Source organism: Engystomops pustulosus, chromosome 2, assembly GCF_040894005.1.
Source record: "Engystomops pustulosus chromosome 2, aEngPut4.maternal, whole genome shotgun sequence".
In the NCBI taxonomy this organism is placed as follows: domain Eukaryota; kingdom Metazoa; phylum Chordata; class Amphibia; order Anura; family Leptodactylidae; genus Engystomops; species Engystomops pustulosus.
Window position 1 is genome coordinate 185,028,972 of NC_092412.1, and position 21,207 is coordinate 185,050,178.

A 21,207-nucleotide genomic window follows, 5' to 3' on the forward strand; every position below is an offset into this window, starting at 1 on the left:
GCACCGACCCAAAGAATAAAGTAGACATGTCATTGTGGTGTACAGTGAAAGACGTAAAATCCAAGCCCACAAGAATATGACGCAAATGCGTTTTTTCACCAATTTCACTGCATTTGGAATTTTTTTCCCAGTACACAGCATGGAATAATAAATATCTATGAAGTGCAATTTGTTATGCAGAAAACAAGACGTCACGTCTTTACGTGTAAAAAAAAAAAAATTATAGAGAAATGAAAAAACAAAAAAGGGCCAGGTCTTTAAAGGGTTAAAGGGGGTTCAGTTTTTTTTTTTATATATAGGTCCCAGGGGTGTATAAATATAACAAATGTACAAATAATCACTCCTGTTTGTATACAGAGGCTCAGTTGTGATGCAGCATTGACAGCAATGCACCTGCTACAGCAGCAGTTGCAGGCTGTAACAGATGTACACCGGTGGACTTGATGTAGCCACTGAGCCTCTTAGTATTTTCAGAGCAATGTGCAGAACAGGGAGAACACCTAGTGCACAATAGATAATTCCCCCCATGTCAAACATTATAATCAAGCATTTGTGTCACTGTGGCAGTAGTATTGGTCAGCATCAGATTCCATTTTTTTGCAGCGCAGCCTCCCCAACTTATTCCTTTGTACCTGAATACATACGATTTTTAATTACACTTTTTACTTTTGGACCCCCACTTTATGTTCATGCTAGACCGTAAAAACCTGGTTGATGGGTGCTGAGCAGCCAATCAGTCAGCTTTTAGCTCTTAGCAACCACAGTCATGCACCAAAAGGACTTGGCTGTGATTGGAAAGGCAAGACATGTGATAGGGAGATATGGAGAGTCAGTTAGAAACTTATATAGAAATATTTAATATTTGCTCTTTTCAGGGTAGGTAGGTAGGGAGAGGAGGCTGTGAGGGACAGCCATCTATTTCATATAATTGCCCTTTTCAGGGAAGTGACTGTAACTATATCTATATAGACATATCATCCTATAGTACAGTGTCAGTGACTGTAACTGAATCTGTATACGCATGCCATCCTACAATGCAGTGCAGGTGACTGCAACTATATCTGTATTCACATACTGTCCTATAGTGAAGTGACTGTAACTGCCTCTTTATACACTTACCATGCTATAGTGCAGTGACTGTAACTGTGTCTGCACACATACTGTCCTATAGTGCAGTACCAGTAACTGCCTCTGAATATGCATACTGTAATTGTATTTCTATACTCAAGTCATCTAAAAGAGCAATAACTGGATTTCTATGTTTCGACATTGTATTAACGCAGCAGCTGTATTTCTATAATCATACTGTGCAATAGGACAGTAACTGTATATCTATACTCAAACGGTGTTATAGTACAGTACCTTCATTTCTATACTCACACAGTCTAGTAGTGCAGTAACTGAATTTCTATACTAAAATGTTGAAATGAAGAATGCAGCAAATAAGGGACAGGGAAGTGGCTGTGGCGCTGCTTCTGGAAGTGATGGAGCTGATCCTGCAGGTAGAGGACATGTTATATCTGTGCCTTCTACAACTAGTGCAAGCTTGTGCTAGGGTTTTCGGCATATTCCTGTATGTCACAATAGCACCCCTGATTTCTGTTGCATGAAAGCCAGCTCCGATGCGCCAAAATCCGACTGCATTTGACACAATCTCCTTCTAAATGTCTATCCCCAAAATACTAACGGAAATGCGGCCGCGGGACCCTTAGTAAATAAACCCCACTATGTGCCATGTTCGATTCTCCACAACATCCACCACCATCGGATATGGCCCGTAGCACAGGGAGGCAGACTGTGTCTCACATGGTGGAAGATTATAGGTCCTCCCTGTTTAATATCTGGGTTGGTAAATTGGAGGCATGGCCAGAGCTTGCCCTCTATGCCTTTGAAGTGCTGGTCTGCCCTAGGGCAAGTGTACTATCAGAGTATGTGTTTAGTACCTATGGGGGTGTCATCATAGACAAGATGATCTGCTTATCCACAGATGATAAATGAGGAACCAGGCATGGATCCCACAGGTTAGGTAGTGGTCATACGTTTGTGGTCTGGCATGTGACAGTGCCTCTTCCACAGCCACATTCATCTTTAACTCCTCCTGGACCTCTGACACCTTTTTCAAAATGATTACTTTACTTTATCTGCTAAAATTAAAAAAAAACATATATTTCTCTTCATTTTATTTTTTATGTTCTCATATTAAGTACTTCCCTAACCCATTTTTGCATGGCAATTGCTGAAGAGAGAGAATATCTGTGTCTGCCCGCCTGAATCGCCAATATTGTATTTGGCTCCGGGCTCCCCGGGCCGAATCTCGCCAATGTTCCTGCCTTTTGCCTATGGCAGAATGAGGGAACAATAAGTTCCCCACTCTGCCATAGAGGATCGCATGTAAACAAAAATGGCGGTGCCCTGCCATCTTTGTTTACATCTGATATCGCGAGGGGAAGATGAGGACGGCGCGGGAAGGTGAGTACAATTTTATTATTTTATCTACAATTGTATATAGTTATTATAGGGGGATTGTATATATTTATTATGAGGGGGGTTTATATAGCAATAGTAAGAGTCTGCATATAGTTATTTATTATAAGGAGGCTGCATATTGTTGTTATAGGAGGACTGTATGTAGTTATTATAGTGGGTGTAAATGGTTATTATAGGGGCTGTATATCGTTATTATAGGCGGACTGTATATAGTTATTATAGGGGGTGTATATAGTTATTATAGGGAGACTGTATGTAGTTATTATAGGGGGACTGTATATAGTTATTATAGGGAGGTCTGTATATAGTTATTATAGGGGGTGTATATAGTTATTATAGGGAGGCTGTATGTAGTTATTATAGGGGGACTGTATATAGTTATAGGGAGGCAGTATATAGTTATATAGTTATTATAGGGGCTGTATATAGTTAATGCTGTGGGACTGTACATAGGTAATGTTGGGGGCTGTATATAGTTACTGCTGGGGAGCCATATATATTTATTACTGGGGGCTGTATATATTGATTACTGGGAGCTGTATACAGTGATTGCTGGGGGAGCGGTATACAGTGAATACTGAGGAGGCTGTATATAGTTATTGCTGGGGAGTGGTATATAGCGATTGCGGTTTCCTGTCTGGACTACATTCAATGGGGGTCCCCACCATATACCAAATGTATATGGTAAAAGCCCTGGATTTGTCTGCAGTAACCCAAGGGTTAATGCAGACATGTGGTAAGCAGGAGAAGTCTGTTTGGTCTATGTTGGTGTAACTGGCACAGACACCTTTATAATGTCTGTACTGGGCCTGCTTATTATGGAGTAGGGGTAGGCTGGTAGTGGGACTCCTACTCCACCCGGGCTCCGGTCCTGGGTCTCTGTATAGCCCACAGGTGCGGGTCACAGACCTCGTTAGAGCCTGATTTAGTCTGCAGGCCAGAAGCAGTAGGAGAGGCACTACCTGGAGAGCTGAAGGCTGGACTGTGTTCACACAGCAAAGGTAACTGAGTGCCTCCTGATATTCTGCTGGCCAAGAGCGTGTGCCAGGCAGCCTGGAACCCGTATAGTTAGGTGCTATAATTGTATTAGGCAGTGCCTAGCCGGGTTTATGGTTTATTGTGTATTCTACTGCAGAAAGAATAACTGCGTCTGGATACCAAATGCAACTTCTACTGCAGTGACAATAACTGCGTTTGCAAATCCATAGTGTCTTCTAACGCAGAGAGAATAACTGCATATAGATACCTATAACATCCTCTACCAAAGTAACAGTTTTAATTGGTTTATTTTATTTTTTTTAATTAGTTTTAATGTTATGCCATAATTCTATGTACTTTCCCTGACTGAGCTACTATTACCCCCATTTTGCAGTCCTCTACACCTTACTACCCCAATTTTAAAGCCAATTTTGGGACACAAAGTTCAGGTCGCCACTGATTTCAATGGGATTTGGATTCGCTGCTAGGTTCGGTAAAATACAGGTCCATGAACCATACTATTTTTCGAAATGTGGGAAAAAGGCTTTGAACCCAAATTGCAATGGGTTTGTTCAACACTATTGGTAAGTTATAAAAGCTCCAGTGACCCATGCTGTGGAATTTAGTTTTCTTGCATCACCACAGTGCAAATATGCATTTTCACTGTTTCTCCCTGGGGATATACCCAAACTCCCTGGAGACCTACCCCTTGATGCAATCGCTGGTCTTTCATGTGAGCCACCCGCACCACTCTGCTTCACTAACACTGCAGAGCAATACCGCTTAAGTCACTAATCTGTGTGCTCCGCACCTCACTCTACAGTCACGGCCAAAAGTTTTGAGAATTATATAAATGTGAATTTTTACAAAGTCTACTGCATCAGGTTTTATAATGGCAATTTGCATATGACCTCTCAGCCACCATGGGAATATCAAGAGATGGCTAGGATACTACGTGCCTGCTATATCCCCTATAAGTGAGGATTTCCCATGAAGATGATTGTGAGTAAGGAGGGCAAGAAGTTCAACGTTGCATCATCAGCAAAACTCCAGCAACTAATCCAATAATGGGGATTGCCCCAACTGGGGACTTCCCCTGGAACCGCGTGAGCACCGAGGATTTCCGCTGGAAATCAGTGCAGAAATCCTGAGCTCTACCCTCGATTTGATGTGTCATTTTTGGGTTCTTAACCTGTTAATGAGATCCTTGGAACAGTACCTGGTCTGGTTTTAATGTTAGATAGCTGTGGATCTATCATACAAGATTCATCACCCTATGGAATCCTCTGGAGGAATTATCACATTTTCTATTTTCTTGACATATGTCAATGTTGCTATTATTTGGTTCTCGTTAGATGTTAATGTTCACTGTGTTAGGCAACTAACTAGTGGTCTTACAGTAAAGAATTGGTCCGACACAAGCCATAGCTTACTGCATATGCTAAATCTAAGTGGTCGTTATGGTAATACGAGTCACACCAATTAATGTCTTTACAAGGGGTCTAGAATGTGGAAAGTGGCTATGGACTCTAAAGCAGACTTTTTTGTACTCAGGATATGCACTAAACCAGAATGATATATTTAGAGTGCAAAATCTAGCAATCAAACAATCAGTGGCCTTATCAGTGATAGACAAACAAATTGATCCACAGGGGCGCTTTATTATTTTAGTATGCTCTATTAATAATATTCTATCTATAATTGTGGCCTTATACAGTCCTAATTCTAAGCAAAGTAAATCTTTTACATCGCTGTTTACTAAAATCATTCAATAACTGCAAATGTGGCCCTCAGTAGATATCTCCAAAACAACAAATAACAGCAGCCCATCCGAGCTGGTACATAGAGAGGCGTAATTAGATGTATGGTGGTTGCATCACCGCCAAGAAAAAGACTATTCCTCTCTCTCCCATCCGCATAAGACAAAACAGATATGTTTCTGACTTACCATTTACTGTTTTCAAGAGTAAAAGCTTCCAAGATATATATAATTACATGGTCTGATCGTGTCCCTATCTTGTTAGAAATTTCAGAGCAATATGACAAACCACACTCATCTGTGTGGCGATTAAATAATTATTTGCTGCATCACTCAGCATTTTAGAAACCAACAGGAGACACTCTATCTCAGTTTTTTTAAGACAATGGGAAAAGTGAGGTTTCCCCTGAAATGAGTATGAGAGGTCATTTTAGGAGTACAGTATATGCCAATAAAAGGATGAATGATGAAAAGAGACTAATCAAGTTTAATGCTTCTTCATGTATTGTATAAAACAGTTCTCTGTCCGCATAGAGAGAACATGATTACTGAATTGCAATACCAACTAAAGGAAATTGACTCTATGTATGAAAAGACACTAGGAAAAGTTTTAGCAGCTCAAAGAAAAAAGCACAGAGACGGATTGATAAACAAAATTAAAAGGTCTTTGATCCCCAACAGATTGCAGAGGTTATGGCTGACTGTTACTCCACCCTATATAATTTAAGGCTCGATAAGGATACTCCACAACTTGATAAGCTAGCAATCCAACAATTTCGTCAACTTACCCGCTTTTAAGACAGAACAAGCTAAATCTGTGTCAGTCTTTATTACAGCTACTGAGACAATCAGGTACATAAAGCAAAACAAAGCCCCTGGACCAGATGGTCTGACAAATGACTACTGTACTATAAGAAATATTCACATATATTAGCCCTGTATCTAGTAAAAGTGTTTAATAAAGCTCAAACAACAGGTATGTTGACTAAAGGAATATTACTAGCATCCATTAGAACACTGCTGAGGTCAGGTAAAACCCCAGACAGACCCTCCAATTTCTCCTATATCCCTTCTTAATACTGACTTCAAGCTATAGTCTAAAATTATTGCTGAGAAGGTGGCCCCCTCCTGCCGGGGCTCATACACCACTTCTTCAGGAGGAGGGACTCTTTAGATGGGACACAGCGATTCATAAATCTGATTAACCTTGTTGAGTGAACTTGAACGCCTTCTCTGCTCCTATCTTTGGATGCGGAGAAGTCATCCGACCGAGTTCACTGGGACTCTCTAAGCAGACAAATTATTCTCCATCTAGTTCTGTGGGGTGACAATGTGGTAAAATTATCAAAGTACAGGTGTATAAACACTTTCATCTGGCTTCTGACATTTTACTAACACACTCAGCGTCGGACTGGCCCACCGGAGTACCGGAGAATCCTCCGGTGGGCCCTGACGCCTGCTGGGTCTCGGCACTCTGGTGCCGGCGTGGCCCCGGCGCTCATGGGACCGCGCGGCCCCGGCGCTTCAGGAGAAGGCGCGGCCCCGGCGCTCAAGTGACGGCGCGGCCCAGGTGCTCATGTGACGGCGCGGCCCAGGTGCTCATGTGACGGCGCGGCCCAGGCGCTCCGATATCCGAGGCCTGCTTCCTGCTCCTGTGACGTTCCCGCGGCTGCTGCAAAGGTAAGGCCCTCTGTGTGTGTACTGTCTGTACTGGGGTGGGGGGTGAGGCCCTATTTCTATGCTCGGGTGGGAGTTTAGGCCCTATTTCTATGCTGGGGTGGGGGGTGAGGCCCTATTTCTATGCTGGGGTGGGAGGTGAGGCCCTATTTCTATGCTGGGGTGGGAGGTGAGGCCCTATTTCTATGCTCGGGTGGGAGGTTAGGCCCTATTTCTATGCTGGGGTGGGAGGTGAGGCCCTATTTCTAGGCTGGGGTGGGAGGTGAGGCCCTATTTCTAGGCTGGGGTGGGAGGTGAGGCCCTATTTCTATGCTCGGGTGGGAGGTGAGGCCCTATTTCTATGCTGGGGTGGGAGGTGAGGCCCTATTTCTATGCTGGGGTGGGAGGTGAGGCCCTATTTCTATGCTGGGGTGGAAGGTGAGGCCCTATTTCTATTCTGGGGTGGGGGAGAGGCCCTATTTCTATTCTGGGGTGGGGGATAGGCCCTATTTCTATGCTGGGGTGGGAGGTGAGGCCCTATTTCTATGCTGGGGTGGGAGGTGAGGCCTTATATCTATGCTGGGGTGGGAGGTGAGGCCCTATTTCTATGCTGGGGTGGGAGGTGAGGCCATATTTCTATGCTGGGGTGGGGGTGAGGCCCTATTTCTATATTTCTATGGCAGTACACAGCCATACATGCAGCTACAGTCGCAGTACACAGCCATACATGGAGCTACAGTCACAGTACACAGCCATACATGGAGCTGCAGCCGCAGTACACAGCCATACATGGAGCTGCAGCCGCAGTACACATCCATACATGGAGCTACAGCCGCAGTACACAGTCATACATGGAGCTACAGCCGCAGTACACAGCCATACATGGAGCTACAGCCGCAGTACACAGCCATACATGGAGCTACAGCCGCAGTACACAGCCATACATGGAGCTACAGCCGCAGTACACAGCCATACATGGAGCTACAGCCACAGTACACAGCCATACATGGAGCTACTGGAGCAGTACACAGTCATACATGGAGCTACTGGAGCCGTACACAGCCATACATGGAGCTACAGCCGCAGTACACAGCCATACATGGAGCTACAGCCGCAGTACACAGCCATACATGGAGCTACAGCCGCAGTACACAGCCATACATGGAGCTACAGCCGCAGTACACAGCCATACATGGAGCTACAGCCGCAGTACACAGCCATACATGGAGCTACAGCCGCAGTACACAGCCATACATGGAGCTACAGCCGCAGTACACAGCCATACATGGAGCTACAGCCGCAGTACACAGCACAGTACCACATGAAGGGTGAGGGTGCGGGGTAAGGGGGGGGGGTCTGGAGGGGGCCCCCCAAAAAATTTTCTCTGGTGGGCCCAAGGTACACCAGTCCGACACTGAACACACTGACACGTAGAAAGAGAGATAAGATTACACGTAGGCTGACAGAGGCTGAAAGACAGAGGCTGAAAGACAGAGGCTGAAAGACAGAGGCTGAAAGACAGAGGCTGACCGACTTTTACACTGTTAGACTTTTAGATCTGCTACATTTCTGTTCTCACATATATGTGCCTGCCTCCCCGTAATCTATTTGGAGTTTGTAGTTTGCAGCTCCTCTCTGCTCAGGATGTGCTGACAGGAAGGGAATCAGTGAGAGTCTCTGTGCTCCGTGCAGGGAGCGGGACTACTGGCTCAGAGCAGAAAGACATAGAAACTCAGCTCCACAGCTGTCACACAGAAATACAAGATGGCGGCCTGACCCTAAGTCATAAGTCACAGGGTCGCATCTAGGGGCAACTGAAATTGTGCACTAAAAGGAAAATATAAAATGGAGGCAAACAGGAGGACGGCGCCTCGTGTATTAACGTAAAAAACAATAGGGAAGAAAAATATGCACCAAGGAGGTATACAATTGGGGGGTGCCGTGATACACCCCCCTAAAAATACGCTCACCTAGGTTGGCTTAATATAAGCATATAGTGTCCCAAGTGATTTCAGTCTGCCCATCAGCTTGCCGGCGTCATCTATAGATGGAGATATCGACCAAATACATAGAAGGGATTACATAACCCAGAAAATAGCTGGTACGGCGCTGTAGCTCAAAAACGGTCCTCCGGTAGGGTTAGAATTCTTTGTTTATTATTTTTCCAAAACGCAAACGCGTTTCGACCAAAAGCTCTTCTTCAAGTACAAATGGAACGGATCTTGAACCCTGACGGAATCATCTGTGTAGTCTACACAGGACTACACAAATAATTCTGTCAGGGTGCAAGATCCGTTCCGATAAAAGTATTTTTTAAAATCGGCATATCATAGGCTATTGGAACCTGTTACCAGCAAAAAATTACATTCCTGGTAACAAGTTCACTTTAAGGTTCATGCACATAACCCATGTGTTTTGTGAGTTGGCCACACAAATAGCGGCTACCTCATGGACTCTACCCTACTTTGTATTGGGCACATTCATGGAGCATTGTTTGCACCTTGCATCACCTCGCCATGAATGTTCCAACTCCCTGCACTGCAACAGATAGAAAAATTCCTATTCCTGCCCGTCTTTGCAACCTAGGAAGTTATTTAGTGGGTTAGTGTCACCCACCAGCTGATGTGAGATGGGCCACAAACGGGGATCACATTCCCCTTCTGGTGACCTGCACATGTTCTGAACAGCACCCCTTTATTGCTATCCCATCAGGCCTGAAGTGATAACGTCATGTATATTGCAAATGTGGCATCTGGTCCAATCCCTAACCACAGCAGTCACTGGTGAGGTTTGGTATTGCACCGAAATGCTTTGTACACAATGGGGCTTATTTACTAGAGCAGCGATGGCGAACCTATGGCACGCGTGCCACAGACGGCACGCAAAGCCATTTCTGTTGGCACGCGTACCGTCGCCGGTAAGCCTCTGCCCGCAAAAATTTGTCTATGCGAGCGGCGGAACTACATGCCTCTCCATAGACAGAACCGCAGAGTTTTTGCGCATGCGCGGTAACCTGGGAAGCGCTGAAAGTTTCAGTCGCTCCCATAGAAACCGCGCATGTGCAGTAATTATCCCGGCCCGCTCCGCTCTGCTCCCTCCCGGTTCGCTCCACTCTGCTCTATCCCGGTCTGCTCCCTCTGTCCCGTTCCGTAGCCCCCCTCTCCTCCGCTCCATAGCCCCCCTCTCCTCCGCTCCGTAGTCCCCCTCTCCTCCGCTCCGTAGCCCCCCTCTCCTGCGCTCCGTAGCCCCCCTCTTTTCCGCTCCGTGGATCCCCCTCTCCTCCGCTCCGTAGCCCCCCTCTCCTCCGCTCCGTAGCCCCCCTCTCCTCCACTCCAGGTGGGAGTGGAGAATGCATGCAGCGTAACCTGCATGCATTCCTGGAGAACTTTCCTGTAGAATAAAAGAAAATAAAGTAAGTTTATCTGTGTATATGTATGTTATATGTATATGTATGTAATGAGTATATGTATGTAATGTGTATATGTATGTGATGTGTATATGTATGTGATGTGCATATGTGGGTGTATATGTATGTAATGTGTATATGCAGGTGTTTATGTATGTGATGTGTATATGGTGTATAAAAAAGAGATTTGCGGCACTCACCCGTTGGAGATATTCTTTATTGTGGTTTCACATAAAATCAGTCCGACATGGTACAGCCAAGGTGGGGCAGAGATAGGAGCAGGGGGTCAGATAAGGCGACAGCCGTTTCGCGCCGTCTGGCGCTTTCTCTAGCCTGTGATGTGTATATGTAGGTGTTTATATGTGTATACATATATATATTATATATATATATTCTGTATGTATTTTATACTACATGGCGATAAGCTGTATGCATTTTATACTACATGGCGGCATTCTGTATGCATTTTATACTACATGGTGACAAGCTGTATGCATTTTATACTATATTACGTATATGGGGGGGGCGTCTCTCTATGGCTCGTTTTCTCAATTAAAACCTTGTTATTCTAGTTAAATTTTTGTGTTGGCACTTCACTTCAAGTCAGAAGGGTTTGGGTTGCATTTTGGGCACTCGGCCTCTAAAAGGTTCGCCATCACTGTACTAGAGGGTGGGTGACAACTGGTTTTCATTCCCTTCCTACACCAACATGACAAAAATAGAAGAATGGTTTTACAAATATGGATTAAAACAAAGAGTACAATGCAGTACAGAATTGTGATTCTGATTGTCAGAAGACAAAAATAAAAAAAATAAAGTAGTCCATAAAATGCTAAAAAACTCCAAAGAAGACTAGAGCAAGCACTGGGAAATGGTCAAACAATCCTCTTATGAAACATGAGACTCACAGTCCTGAGAGTGATTGGACTGGTCCCTTGACATCCAACAAACAAAACCAGCAGGGTTGGAATGTGAGTTGAGGAAGCATCTCTCCATTACAGCTTACTGTCTGCAACCCACGAAAAAGTCAACAGGAGACAATGAGGTGTGGTGGAAATCAATTAAGACAGCCAGGAGTGATATAAGAGATTTTTTGCAAGAAAGGGTTAAACCACTCTACAGGCGCATCTTCCAAGAGTATAAAGGATTTTTATTCTTGCTCATAATACAGGTCTGCAAACAACCAATTGAGCCAATGCCTTCATCAAGTAAAAACAATGTATGTATAGGCGTGGTATAAGGGAATTTTGAGATTAGTGCGGGTTAGAATGCAAGCTAAGTACAAAATCACAGTCAGCAGCGCATCTTCTTATTTACATTAGGGACAGAGTAGGGACTAAACAGGAATTGGGCACAGATGTTTGAAAAAACCTTTGAATATTGGCATGACAATATGTATTGAATTCCCAATCATGAAGTAGCCATGTAGTCCTCCAGCAGTTTTATACATTGATGTTTTGCTTAAGTATTAATCTGCTCTTTTAAAAATAAACTAGTATTTAAATTTTTCTGTTGGCATCTTTATATGGTATGAATGTAGATTTGCAGGTGTACGCCTCCCACCTCTATTGATATCTAAAATCTTGTTTTATTTTTTCAAGCTTATCTTTTTGTTATTGTGGTCTGCAGTTATACGAAGGGAGGATGCTGGCTTCTCTCTCAAGCGTCCGGGCAGTTTCCTATTTACAAAAGTTCTAGCTAATGTTCATACCCCCTCCTCCCTTTACCCTTCCCAAACTGAGCCACAGTGAGGTCTGGCACCTATAGTGATCCTATCTCATTTCCTAAACCAAGTCACATGGTTGGCACCAGCTGCTGACATACAGTAACAAGTAAGTTATCACATCCTACACCTGTGGGGATACAGTGTACATTGGAAATGATACTTTTTTAAGGTTAGATTAGTATACAATGCCCAGAGAATTGTTTTTGACTGCATGGTAGATAAATGATTAAATTCATTTCTAGACTGATTTTTTTTTTTTACAATGGGTGTTTATAAAAAGTCAAATTACACACTTGTAAAAGTACATTGCTTGCAGTTTACACTTTTGGTCAGTAAAATTTTCTGTAAATGACCTTGAGAATGAACTATATATATATATATATATATATATATATATATATATATGTTATAGAAAAAGACCCTTGTCTTTAAGCCATGTGTTAGTGGATCCATCCATATAAATCATAACCGGATAATTCAAATCGTCACCAAATAGTAACTATGGTGGAAAGTTCTCCTAACATTTTTTTCCAAAACTGACATTAACTCTGTAGACTCTTCTGAATGTGCCTTATTAGAGCAAGATGCAATATGAGGAGTATAGAGCAAGCAGGTGCTGATTGAGGGTGCGTTCAGGTGAAAGACTTGAACTGAATGAGTGAATTTGATTTTGGAGGGGAAAAGTGCTCCACAAATGTCATTCACTCGTTCAGTTCATGTCTTTCACCTGTTCAATTGACAAAACTGCACCTAAAACTGCACCGCAATCAGCTTTGAGGTGGTTTTAACTGCAACGTGTGAACGCACCCTTAGAGAGGAGCGACATTCAAGACCAATGCTGCTATAAATTAAAGAGGTTGACCTTACATAAGTTTCCCATATGCCTTTAATAATGATAATCTCTGAATGTTTCTGTGTCAATGAGAGAGAGAGACAGACAATGGGTAATACCATGAGGGTGCTCTGGATTAGTGAGATAGAGATAGCTGAGTATATATGCAAAGGGTAGCAAGGTGAGAACAGTGAAAGGCTGGAACTCTCAATGCAGGTACATAAACATGCAGATACATGTATAATGGAACAGATTTATTGAAAGGTGGCCAACCCCTTTTAATAGTCAGTTTAAATCTCATTCAAATTGCTTTATAAGTGCTAGTCAGTGCCATATTGCCATATGACCCTGCAGATGCTTCTCAGTAGGAGAGCTAGATGAGTAAAATTTCCCCTACCTTCAATGTGCAGTGCATGGAGGTCATAATTGCAACTCATTTTAACTTAAAAGCACTGATTCAACTGAGAATTAGAGCTAGATTGGTTGTATATTATCTATGGTGGCTTCTGTCTTTGTATACAATATATGGAGGGTTCTGGCTGTGTATACAATCTACTGGGGGTCTGGTTGTATATACTATCTATGAGGGGTTCTATATAATTGAATTAATGGGTATATAGGGACTGGATTTTTATGAAAATTGATTGCTATATATGGAACACTGTATATAATTTAATTTGGGAGTATGTATATCTGGGCCATTATAAATAAATTAGGAGAGCTGTGTATAAATAAAGCAAGGGTATCTAAAAATACAGTAGAAAAATAAAGTAAAAAAAATAAAAACCTAAAAGTTCAAATCACTCCCCTTTCCTCAGAACGATAAGGTGGTGAACCTTGGAATAGAAAATAGCCCTGAAATGTCCAAATCTTCACTTTTTTGTGATTTTTCAACACATAAAAGTTTCAAAAAGTGATCAAAAGGTTGTTCAGTCCCCAAAATGGGTAGCAATGAAAATGTCATCTCATCCTGCAAAAAATGACACCTTAAAGCTCTGTACACTGAAGTGAATAAGAAATATAAGAAGATACCACAGTCACGGTGCTTGGATCTTTGAGTAAGTGTCCATGCTAAATTTCCTTTAATCACTCAACTATTGTCAGGATTTGGGATCAGTGGATCCTCTGGACTACCGCAGGAGGTGGTACTTGCCGACACCTGTGACCGGAATCTAACTGGCACCTGGTCTTCACCAGAGCCCGCCGCAAACGGAATGGTCTTGCTGCTGCGGGGTACCAACAGGTCGTTCCACAGGTGCGACTAGCCAAGGTCGAGGTACCTTTGCAGGAGACAGTCTTGTGGTCAAGTTCAGACACAGGGTCAAAGCTTCAAGGTCAAGTCCAATCCAGGGGCAGCAATGGGAGGTCCAGGCAGAAGGGAAACAGAAACACAGGAACGGATTGGAACACACAGGAGCACGGTAACAGAAATACAGCAACAGGAACCCAGGAACACACAGGAGCACGGGAACAGGAACACAGAAACATGGGAACAGGAACGCAGGAACACACAGGAATATGGGACACAGGAACGCAGGAACATGGGAACTCAGGAGCAGGAACACACAGGAATGTAGGAACAACCAGAAACGCAGGAATACTCCACCGCTGGAGCCAGGACAGATGAGCTGGCAGGCACCGGGGGCAGAGTAAGGCACCGGGATGCGCCTGCGACCCAAGATATGCACCCGTGGCCGTGAAAGTAACCCCCCCCCCCTCGTTCTCCCCCTCTTCTTGGACTGGAGGAACCTGTGTAGAAGAGCACAATCCAGGATGTTCTCTTCGGGTTTCCAAGACCTCTCCTCTGGGCTGAACCCCTTCCATTCGACAAGATAGAATCGTTTCCCTCTGACTGTCTTCATATCAAGGACCTCTTTCACCTCAAAGACATCAGAAGCCATCAGCTTCAGGATCAGGAGGAGGTACTTACCGGGAGAATCGATTAAGGAGGTTTCAGCAGGGAGACAAGGAAACAATTCGGGATGCGCATGGTGGGAGGAAGGTGAAGCTTATATGTCACTGGATTAATGCGCTGTAACACCTCGAACGGTCCCAGGAAACGTGGACCCAGTTTGTAACTGGGGATCTTCAACGGAACATAGCTGGAGGACAGCCACACTTTGTCTCCTGGAGAGAAGATGTGATTTCTTATCAGCCTGAGTTTTGGTGCGGCGGACGCCAGAAGCAGAGACTGATGAGTCTGTTCCCAGATGGATTTAAGGTCTTTTACCAACTCTTCCACAGCAGGAACATCAGCAGACACGGAGAGAGGTAGGGGTTAATCAGATAGGGGTGGACGTGGATGTATCTCGTACACAACAAAGAAAGAGGAGGCACTGGCAGACTCAGAGTCCAGGGAGTTGTAGGAGAACTCTGCCCATGGGAGCAGAGTGGACCAGTCATCCTGTCAGGTGCAGAAACAATGGAGATAACAGCCTAGGATCTGATTAACCCTCTCGACTTGTCCATTAGACTGAGGGTGATACGCTGAAGAAAAGTCCAATTTCACCTGGAGTTGTCTGCACTTGAGAATGCCAGAACTGGCAAATAAACTGGACCCCACTGTCAGATACAATATGCAGGGGGAGACCGTGAATCCAGAAGATATGAGTGAAGAACAGGCTGGTGAGGAGCAGACGACAGACCTGGCAGCGGGACAATATGGCACATTTTGGAGAACTGGGAAGGTCCGTGAACAGCGAACAGAGGAACAGGGAAAGTCTGGAATAAAGTCCATGGCCACGTGAGTACACGGGCATCTGTGTATTAGCAACTGCATCAGGAGGCCAGTGGGTTTGACGCGAAATGGCTTATTATGAGCACAGGAGGTGCAGAAGCCTAGACAGACTTCAGTTTTGAGAATGCTTCCTCAGCCGCCGGAGGACAAAGTCTGGGATCAGCGCCTTTTCTAGTTAAGGCCACAATGGGAGATATGAGGGAAGAGAAGTGAGGAATGAATTGTCGGTAATAATTTGCAAAGCCCAGGAATCTCTGTATGGCTCGAAGTCCTACTCGGCGAGACCACTGAAGTACCGCAGACAACTTGGTTGGATCCATCTGTAGGCCTTTATCGGAGATGATGTTACTGAGAAACGGAAGACACTTTGGAACTGGCACTTCTCCAGTTTGGCATAGAGACAATTGGCCCTTAGGCAGCTAAGAACTTGTCGTATGTGGACTTGAAGAGACTCCAAATGAGCAGAGAACACAAAGATGTCATCTAAGTAGACGATGACACAGGTGTATAGCAAGTCTCTGAAGATATTAACAAATTCCTGAAATACTGCAGGCGCATTGCACAGTCCAAAGGGCATGACCAGGTATTTAAAGTGCCCATCTCGGGTGTTAAAGGCAGCCTTCCACTCATCGCCCTCCCAGGTGCGCATAAGATTGTATGCCCCTCGAAGGTCCAATTTAGAGAAGACGGTCAAAGAGTTCCGTGATCAGGGGCAGTGGATACCAATTCTTTACCGTCACTTTATTGAGCCCCCTATACTCAATGCAGGGGGGGAGAGATCCATCTTTCTTAGCCACAAAGAAGAAACCGGCACTGGCAGGAGAAGGGGATTTGCAAATTAACCCCTTCTGCAGATTCTCCTTGATATAGGCCGACTTGGCCGCAGTTTCAGGCATGGACAGCGGGTAAACTCGACCTCGGGGAGGTGATGTGCCCGGCAGAAGCTCTATAGGGAAATTGGATGGACGATGCGGTGGTAGGGTCTCCGCTTGCTTTTCAGAGAAGACATCAGCATAGTCCAGATAAGCAGCGGGAAGACCCACCAGAGACTTAAGAGACTAGGAGGAGGGCATAGTAGAGACTGGATGGAGAGCCATGAATCAGCGAGACTGGCATTCAGGACCCCAGCAAAGGACCTCCCCAGTCTGCCAGTGTATGACAGGTTTGTGTCGCTGCAACCACGTAAGTGGAGGATGTGGAACGGGAAAGTACATAGCAGGACAGGGCAGAATCCAGAAAGTTTCCTGCAGACCCAGAGTCCAAGAAGGCACACACTTGAAACTGGCTACCTGTGCCAAAACTGAGGAGCACGGGAATGACCAGATGTGGAGAAGCTTTGCACACACCTAGGGACGCTTCTCCCAAGAACCCTAGGTGCTGTTGTTTCCCGAATGTTGGGGACAAACAGGACACAATCCAATGGACTGGCACAATACAGGCAGAGGTTCCCCTGACCTCGTCTGGAATGCTCCTGCGGGGAGAGTCTGGCTCTGTCCACCTGCATAGGCTCCTCTGCAGACGGTATGGCCGGAGGCTGGAGCAGCATTTGGAAAACAGGAGCCAGGCAAGGTAGACGCCATGGATGGCCTTGGGGTTGCTCCTCGGTACGCTCCATAAACTGCATGTCAATCCAAGTCGCCGCGGGGATGTGACCACTCAGGGTAGGTGGCAGGTCACGAGCGGCCAATGCCTCCTTAACTTGGGGAGAGAGACCTTTCCTGAAGGTTGCGGACAGGGCTGCATCGTTCCAGGAGAGTTCCGAGGCTAGGGTATGGAACTGGACAGCATATTCTCCCGCAGAAGAGTTCCACCAGCGCAGATTCAGTAGCACAGTCTCAGCAGAGGAGGTCCGTGCAGGTTCTTTGTACATGCATCGGAGTTCCGCCAGGATTGCTGTGTGAGTAGCCGTGACCGGCTCTCTGTCCCAAAGAGGGGTAGCCCAGGCCAGGGCCTTCCCAGAGAGGAGACTAATGATAAAGCCACCCTTGATCACTCCATGACAAATTGAGATGGTATGAGTTCAATCTGCAGGGAGCACTGGGTAATAAAGCCGATGCACTGCTTGGGGTACCCATAATACTTATCGGGCATAGATAAACATAGCCTAGGTTCAGGAGCAGGCAGGCTAACCGGAGCAGCTGGAGGAGCCGCAGGAATTTGACTCTGTGGCAGGGATGCCATCAATTGCTGCCACAGACTCCATTGGAGAAATGAGCTATGTTTTTGCCATATGAAATCTGAAATATTTAATACAGGACTACCCCCCTGTATTGGAGTGATGTTTTCAATACTATACTGAAGTCCCACAGGGAAGCAGGATTCCTGGTATCATAGATGACTATTATATCAAGAGTCCAAGTCCCAGGGGAGTGCTTAATTCAAGAAATACGCCAGTGATGCCTATTTAATTGGGTATCATATATTTGTCATATTTATATGTTGGGAAACTGCTGGGAAACGCAACATTTGAGGTCCCAGCAGCAGAAGATCCTGGGATCAGGAGACAAAGGCATTAATCTTGATGATCTGGGCACTTCAGGCAAATTGTTTACAAGGTAAATAGCTGTACTATCATACGAGTGTTGGAAATGAATAATGTCAAGAAGTACAAATGTTAAATGTCTTTCTTGCTGCAATGTCAAGAACAAGCTTTGTTTGTGCAGAAACGTTGCATTTGTATATTTTTTTTTTATTTCACTAGTTGGCTTTATTGTAAGTCTACATCAACATGTTTTTCTACCCTACTTGATATTTGAAATATTTCAGACTTTTAAGTCTTCATTTTGTATTTACATTACCAGATGTATTATTTATCCCTGACAAATAATACTGAAGCAGTGTGAATAGGTGTGTATCCTAATGGGTCCTTATGTCAAGGTTTCTGTCAGTAAAAAAGAATGAGAATTACTTTGTATTTTTATGTATCTTTTTATGTATAAGTGTTTTCATGTGTAAACATCAATTCTATTTCCAAGAAAAATATCAAATTAGAGTGTATTCTCAAAAGAGGTATTGCTAACCACTCAGTTGTGTCTATGCTTTATTCTAGTTCCTTGGAGATAATGGTGGTGGGCAATAATAGAGAAAGAAAATGTGAGAGGCTATTGAAAAGAAACACAATACAATAGTGGACTTATATGCAGTGATGTCAATGGGAAGAACAGGAAAGAAGTCAGAGTGGACTGTCTGAAAAGCAGCAAGGTTGAAAAAAATAAATAAAAGGATATGTGATCTGCAATAAACAATCCATCTCTGCCCCTCATCCTTATAACATCCCCCCTCCCCCTATGAACACTGAGTGACAGCTATAGACGCATCTTGGAGCCCACTATAGCCAGAATTAAAAAACGGTGTCCATGGCATTTCTATGTTCTGGAAGGTACTTTAGCGGGTACTTACCATGAAGGCCAGAAGCACACAACCACGGTAAGTCATAAAAACATAGACTATGTGCTGGCCAGTTTTCACAGCAGAAAAATACATCTTGATTACAGTTTGGCGCTGATGTTTCATGGGGAAGAAGCAACTGCTTACATCATATATTTAGTCCCATCCTCTGCACTGTGATCAGTCTGTGTAAATCCGGCTTTCGTGATTCATGGACAGTTGTGTACATCCACCCTAAAAATTTTGAATTATACCGATATGAGACACAACAAGCTATTGTAGTAAACTGTTGCACTGTTGATTTTTTTTTTCTTTTTGCTTATCTTTTAGCCAAAACTAGTTTGGAATCTCTTGAACACACTGAAGACATTTTAAAGCCCCTACAAGGTTTTTAGCACTTTCTGAAAATGTCAATGTCAAAATCTTCAAATAAAAAATCTTCAACTCCTTATTGTACTACACACTGCCTTGGGCACACAAAATATCAACCCTCAATTCTGTCCAACCCCATATAAAAAGAAATGGTTTAAATACTTTTAGATTTCATCTCAATTACTATATTAGTGCATTGCCGTACTTAAAAATTGGTCATGGCTTAGATATAACTCAAAATATGGCGGATTGTTTAAAGAAAAACCTACACTTGTTTATAGAAATGTTAGATCATTAGCAAAGAGTCAGGTTTGAGCCATATTGCATGTAAAGAAAATTCCATGACAGATAAGCATGTGTTCATAATGACGGGTGCCATTCCTTACAGTCATGCCAAAACGTTATATCCATTATGAAATGTTAGTGTATGTCTTCCTTTCAAATTTAAAAAAAACCCTTTTTTTCACGTGTGACCACAAGAATGTAATGTACTGTAAATACTGAAGCGCACATGGCATTAAGGGTATATTGGACAAAACACACATGGGATTTAAGTATGTCTTAATAAAAAGACAGCGAGATTAAGTTTTGGGCCCAGCGAACATGCTCGGCTCATGGAAATTAACCAGTGTGCGGGTCAGAACCCATGGACCGAGCTCAGTGCATAACCGGTGTCAGTTAAGACCAGTCTGCTACTGTACACCCCTTCAAGAAAGGGCCTGACGAAAGGGCATTGGCAGGTACCCCTCACTAACAGGGCTAAAGAGAAGACAGCTTTTGTTACTCCTGATGGGCTATTTCAATATGTTGTACACTCCTTTGGGCTGCATGGGGCTCCCGCAACATTCCAGAGGATCTTGTGCTAAAACCTCACCATAGATATGCCTCAAACTCCCTCCGGGCTGCAAGGTTGGCAGCAAACCCTCGAAAATGTGCACTAGGTCTGGAAGAGGCTGTTACTTGGGGTACCGTATTGGGCGAGGTGTCATCAAACCCTAGGCAAATAAAGTGGAGGCGATACAGCAGTGGCCACGAACTAGGACCAAGAAACAGGGGAGGGCTTTCCTTGGCATAGTGGGCTATTATCGCCAATTTATTCAAGATTTTGCGACTGACCTGACCAAGGGTAGCAGTTTGGTGATGGTGAAGAGGAGTGGAGAGGCTGAGGGGATGTTTCAGCAACTTAAAACTGTTTTGTGTGAGGGACCTGTACAAATCACCCCTAACTTCACCAAGACCTTTATTGTGCAGACCGTTTGTCTGCACATCGGTGCAGCACGGTAATCTAAAAATCCAGGGATGTATGATACGTCTCAAGTACCACTGCCAAAATGTGAGGTAGTCGTATCCGAGAAAGCTATCTTGTTTCTAAGGGACAACTTGGCTATGTTTATGAGAAATTATCTTCACACAGGAAACTTTTTATTTAATAACATTCAAATGAAGAAATGTTTTAATATGGACAATGAATGTAATTTAATGTGAATGCCCAGGTGGGAATACCCCTTTAAGCATGACGTTGTATGGCTGATGCACCTGGTCCGACAAGTCCTCCCCTCCCATGTACTTGTTATAATTTAAAATACAGTCCGGTGGGGGTTTCTGTACTGGTACCTCATACTGGGACAGGGGTGGTGGTGTGCCCATGTATTGTGGTTAATACAAGGACTCCTCTCTTGTCCTTGTACTTAACACACAATACAGAGTAACTGCATAGTGCCCTGCTTTCGTACCGCAGTATTTCTGGAAGCAAAGCACTTGAACAGGGTAGTGCTGGTGTAGAAATTGTCCAGGTAGAGGTGGTAGCCTTGGTCCAGTAAAAGGTGCACCAAATCCCACACTATCTTCCCTGTTAACACCCAGGAAG

The 21,207-nt window shown here is 44.2% G+C and overlaps 1 long non-coding RNA gene across 1 annotated transcript in view; it reads left to right on the forward strand.

Annotated features, from left to right (window-relative positions):
• LOC140116672 (uncharacterized) overlaps positions 1–19,351 on the forward strand; it is a 32,119-nt gene extending 12,768 nt beyond the window's left edge. Inside the window, exons 2-3 of the long non-coding RNA XR_011852896.1 lie at positions 18,631–19,007; positions 19,299–19,351. This is a non-coding gene — a long non-coding RNA (uncharacterized lncRNA). The remainder of the gene's footprint in view (positions 1–18,630; positions 19,008–19,298) is intronic.
• The last annotated feature ends 1,856 nt before the right edge of the window (positions 19,352–21,207 follow it).